Raw genomic sequence first — 5,877 nt, 5'->3', positions numbered from 1 at the left:
ATATTTTTAAGTAAATGCAGGAATATCACAATGTAGAAATACTCTGTTACAAGTAAAATACAAAACAAATAGTAAAAGTACAATATACAATATACTAATTGCTAAATGTGTCAAAATCTTTTGAATATAGCTCAGAACATATATGTCGTGATCGATGAGACGCATTGTAAGCTTTAAAGCCCAAACCGCACCAAAGGGTCGGGTTGGGACAAAACGTGTTTTAATGTAGACCACACCAATGCAACTCATTGCAACTCAATGAGTTGCGTTGGTGTGGTTTACCTTAAAAAACGTTTTGTCTCAACCCGACCCTTTGGTGTAGTTTGGGCTTTAGATTACCACTAAGTATAAGGTTCAAGTTGACAAAATATCAAATAGGGCTTAGGTGTTGGTTACTGTATGTGTTGTGATCTAAATCTTCAAAGTAACTTGTGACTGAAGTAGAATATTGAAAAATGTAAATACTCAAGGAAAGTCAGCATTGTAGGCTACTTAACTACAGTACAGTACCTCAGTAAATCATCCCTGTTTGGGTGGAAACCTCATATGTCCAAGACTGTTAGTTTTCAGTATTCAAATTTAAAGCTAACTTTGGATACTTTTTGTGACGCTGTAGTATGATAAGTAGGGCATTCATTGATGAAAAAACTATGGAGATAAGAGGTTTCTTCCTGACAGCAACAAAATGTACATAGTTATGTACTTCCCACCACTGGCTCTTGTGTGTGAGACTGGTTTTAACTTTAGCCTCGTCAACAGTGACTGATCAGCCCTGCAGGTATGAATATAGATTTACATTTATACCCATTTATATGTTACACAATATTATAGATTTACGTGTATATGTCAGAGAATTATTTGTGTACTATACTGTAAAATAACAAAATATCGCAGATCGTTGCTGTCGGGCAGAAACTCTATATGCTCTATATGAAATACCCGTATCACAGTATAGAGCTATTTAACAAAATCATTCTTACGCCATCTTTAAGTGGTCTGTTGATTTTAGTGCCCTCTGGTGTACCTGAGTGGAATCGCTGCTGTCTGACTCAGACATCATTTAGCCTGTCTTGTTTTGTTTTCTCTGTTCATCCTTATGCATTATTCCTTATGACCCTTATGCAGCATCCTACATTATTACCGTATGACCCTACAGTGTACACTATTACCGTTATGATCCTTATGCAGCATATCCTACATCATTACCCTTATGATCTTCATGCAGCATCCTATATTATTACCCACTTGATCCTTATGCAGCATCCTACCGTATGACCCTTATGCATCCTATAATGTGACTGTCATGTTGGTTTTTAGACTATTGTGCAATGATTTAGTTGTGTGCACTTTTTGTTTTTTTATACTATAAATCAGTGGTTCTCAAACGTTTTTCATGTGATCCAAATTAACATGTATTTGGCCATGGACCCCCATAGGCAAATATTCGTCGTATTGCAATGCGTTGAGATCTTGTGGATCTGCTATTTTCAAGTAGTCAATGTATAGAGTTACTGTAAAGTGGTTAAACTAACCTATATGGAACCAAGGACCCCTGGGGGTCACCAGACCCCACTTTGAGAACCACTGGCCTACTCCTAAAGGAGCTTAATAATATAAGCTACAACCTATTAGTGAAATTATAGCATACTGAACTTCAATGCCACTGGGAAACAATTATATGAAGATATATACAGTTCGCCTGGTGTTAAAGGAAACTATAAGCTATACTGTAAATGCAATGTTATTTTAGTCAATAAAATGAAATTATGCTGTTTTATTTTGTACTGCATTTTAGAAAATAAAGCAATGATTCTAAACAACTAGCATGCATTGTCCTGTGTGTGTAAGAATGTGTACACATTCAATAAAATGAAAATCAAATTACAATAATCATAGATGCTCTGTAAAATTGGGTTAATGCAGCAGTGTACAACTACACTCTCACTGAGCTAAATAGCATTTTGGCATCAACATACAATATATATTGTATGTTTAATTCAACAGCTAAATAGCTACATTTTGGCATCAACATACTTAATATTTAATTAACACTACTATCTAATTAATACCCTTTTCACAATCTTCATATATATTATTAATATTAGCCTAAACAGGGGTTTATTAGGAAATTTAGCAGCTCACAAAAACTGGTGGAAAGTAACAGAATGACCAAAGCCCTGGCAAACAATAAACCCCAAATACCAGCAGGCAAAAGGGAGGTCAAACTCCAGGGTAAACATGCGCGAAAACACAGTAAACAAAAGTGTGACAAACAAATGGAGTGCAGGTGTGACTGTAAACCTCTACTGTGATTGGCTGGCTGGCACCGGGAGTGTGACTAAAATGACAAGATTGACAATTAGTCAGAAAACAGACACGGTAACAACTTGTATAAAAGTCACACCCACAGACAGGCCCAGACCCAAACCACTCCTGACACCCTCAAACCTATATTAGCCTACCCATACAGACTATCAAAATTCTGTCTGTGGTGTTTTAATCGTATAGGTCCAGAGATCATGTTGTGTACTGATTTTTGTGAGATTTGGACAAAATCTGTAGGTGGAAGAGCAAAAAGTGTTTTTTGAAGAAAATGAATGGAAGATCAGATTTATTTTTTATGACGTACGGTTCAAGAGTTATAGGGCAAACGGTAAAGTGCAGATGATTTAATCCAGACCGATTTACAGTATAAGCAAGGTAAACAATCAAATGCAGAGAGACAGTGTATCCACAGCAATAGGATTATAGGTAAACCAAACCTATCATCAGTCTGCAGGGGAAGGGAACCAACATTGGCACAGGGTAGGGTGAGCACGTGTGAGAGAGAGTTTTTGGAGCGGTGCCTCCGCTCCATTACGCAGCTGTGTGTGTCCCTATACGTGTCCCTATACGTGTCCCTGTACGTGTCCGAACACGGAAGGCTCGCCGGAACAGGGCTGGTCCCCTGGGCCTGTTCCTGGGGATCTGGATGCTCCGGGAACCCCCCGGGGACCCCCACACGGTAACTGTGTCATTTCTCGACTATTTTAGACGCGGGAAGGCTCGCTAGAACAGGGCCGGCCCCCTGGGCCTGTTTCTGGGGGTCGTCTGGATGTTCCGGGGACCCCCTGGGGACTCCCACACGGTCATTTCTCAAAGATTTTTCCCAAAAATAACCAAAGTTCAGTACAGAGCACAGTACACTACAATACAGTACAGAGCACAGTAAAGTACTATAACAATAAATGTATAGTTGCACCGCTCAGGTTGTTAAATTATGTCCACACACTTCTTCTATGGCACACTGACTAACAAGACAATGAAAAGATGGCATGGCAAAAGGTTGCCAACAATAGGATGCCAGCTCAAAGCCTCTGGCATCTGTATAAAGTAACATGCTATCTAAATTACATTTACTGTAAACCTTTGCATAAGCCTGGTCATGCATGACTCACAGTGATGGCATCATCGTGATTATACTTTGCTACTTTTTTCATGATCGGAATAGTATAAAGCACCTCAGTACATTTACTCAAGCATGCCTATATGTATTTTGTCGGTATTATTACTCCTATGCCTATATTTGATAGAGTTAACTTCTCCTATATACTTCTACAAAGGCTGCATATCAGATGCAAATATTGTAGCCTGTCTTTATTCTCTCAATTTCAAAGCTGTGTAGTTACATCTACTTTTACTCAAGTAAAAACACGGTCACCAGTGTGATATAAAGAGAGGATCCGCCCTTCGCCCCCCCTGTAATACGATTCGACATGCTGCTTTTTCACGCTGTTACACCAAACGTGGTGGCCCATCTTAATCTGAGGCTGGCTTGGTTTCAACAGTGGTGGAAAAATAACCTACATAAGCAGTGAAGCACTTCAAGCACAGTATTAGGCCTAAGTGCAATTCTGACTTTCTTTCTGAGGTAGGCTACATTTACTTTTCATGTATTTAAACTTCTTCTCCACAGCATATCAGAGATGCAATATTGTACTTTTTACTCCACTGTAGTTACTGCTGATTTTGTAGATTTAAATTGGTATTACAAAACACACGTAGGCCTACATTAAACATTTTTGCCCTATTTTGGCCTCTAATACTATATGGTACCATTTTAGATGGTCTGTGTCTCAGGGGAGGGCTGTGGACATTTCAGAAACATAATATTTCTAACTTTATTTGAGGAGGCGCAGTGAAGCCTGTCTGTCCTGGACGGGGTAGCCGGGGAGCCACAGGCCCAACAACTCAAGGAATAGAGATTAACCTGTGATGTCATGACATACTTTTTATTTGTGTTTTTTCTATTCACTTGGTCATTAAGGTCCACAGAATGAGAGGTCTGCTCTGCCGGAAACATTGCGGAAAAAAGGTTATGGCTATTTTTGTATACCACAACATATATATATATATTTCATCATTCTTTAAGTATCATGTGACATGTCAAACTAGGGTGTTTTAATAATTCTGAATCCATTCCAAGCATTAGTTTTGCACGAAAAACACTCCTTGGCCACTTGCCCAAATGTTCTGACCTCATCACATTTTGTGATGGCCGTTTTTAGGCCAGTGTTTTTCGTGCAAAACTAATGCTTGGAATGGATTCAGAATCATGAAACACCCTAGTTTGACATGTCACAAGCTACTTAAAGCATGATGAAATTTGGATATTTTTGCCCTATAGGTTGTCTATGGTGCATGTGCTATACAAAAATGGCCATAACATTTTTTCGCGATGTTTCCGGCAGAGCAGACCTCTCATTCTGTGGACCTTAATGACCAAATGAATAGAAAAAACACAAATAAAAAGTATGTAATGACATCACAGGTCCTCTCAAATTTTGAGCACCCTAGACAGTTTTTAAGTTGCTCGATTCAGTATTTAGATATTTGATATTCATTTTATCTACCCCGCCCCCTTCCTATAGAAATAACCCATTGTAACTTCAAACTCCATTCCATTTCAACCATTTTAGATTAAGCAAAAACTCATTTTTGCTCACCTCACACCGACAGCTCGGTGAGGTGATTTTTGCATTCTTTATTTTGTTTTCCTTAGACTAAGGTTAGAAATAAGTTTGGGTTAGGCATAGTTTTAAATGGAGGTAAGTTTAGGAATAGGGTTCAGTTTAGGCACCGTTTGACTGAGGTTAAGGTTGGGAATAAGGTTAGGTGTAACCGTTTAAACATAATTTACTTAGGTCACATTTACACAAAAGGGTGACATTGTTGGTATTCCGTGAGATGCCTGTGTTTTTGTTTTTTATTACTTTTTTCATTTATTTTGTGGAAAATGAAAAGCATCAGGGAAAGAATACGGAAAAAATAAGGAATAAGGAAAATTGAATATTATCAAATATCTGAATACTGAATCGAGCAACTTAAAAACTGTCTGGGGTGTTCACATAAGCCCGAGTAGACGATGAATTGACGTTTTTTTTTAAAGTGAAATATACCTTTAATGCTTCTATTACAGCTTACATTCCAGTAAGAGAAAGCCTGTAGTTTCTATTAGCTTGAAAATCCCATTTGATGATGACGTCACTGTCACTGGTATAGGCCCTAGGCAGGTAACAGGTTTCTGAACTGTCCACAGCCCACCAAGACACAGAGTTAAAGGAAATGGTGCCAGGCCCATTTTATAACAAACATTAGTGCTGACAAGATAGCTTGAAAATGGGTGAAGTGGTCCTTTTAAGTAAAAATAAATAAATAAAATATATGATTTATGAATCATCTTCTCACATTGTCCAAGTAGCAAGTACAGTATACCCAATCAACACTTTTCCTTCAGCCCCACGCTGCAAAACAGTGACCCCTGGCGGCCTCCGAATTCGACAACCCCTCCAACTCGGGCGTAACAGCGGGTGTGAATTGTGCTGCAGTCCACAGACC

At 38.7% G+C, this 5,877-nt stretch overlaps 1 protein-coding gene across 1 annotated transcript in view; it reads left to right on the top strand.

Moving 5' to 3' along the window:
- The window catches only part of arrb2b (arrestin, beta 2b), a 27,299-nt gene extending 27,087 nt beyond the window's left edge, over window positions 1-212 (top strand). Inside the window, exon 14 of the mRNA XM_079490782.1 lies at window positions 1-212. This exon is cut by the window's left edge and continues 220 nt beyond it. The gene's annotated coding sequence lies outside the window, so the exon portion shown is untranslated.
- The last annotated feature ends 5,665 nt before the right edge of the window (window positions 213-5,877 follow it).

Source organism: Electrona antarctica (assembly GCF_951216825.1).
Source record: "Electrona antarctica genome assembly, chromosome: 21".
NCBI classification, from domain to species: domain Eukaryota; kingdom Metazoa; phylum Chordata; class Actinopteri; order Myctophiformes; family Myctophidae; genus Electrona; species Electrona antarctica.
Note: the sequence above shows the minus strand (reverse complement) of the source record. Positions and strands in the feature narration are given on the sequence as shown.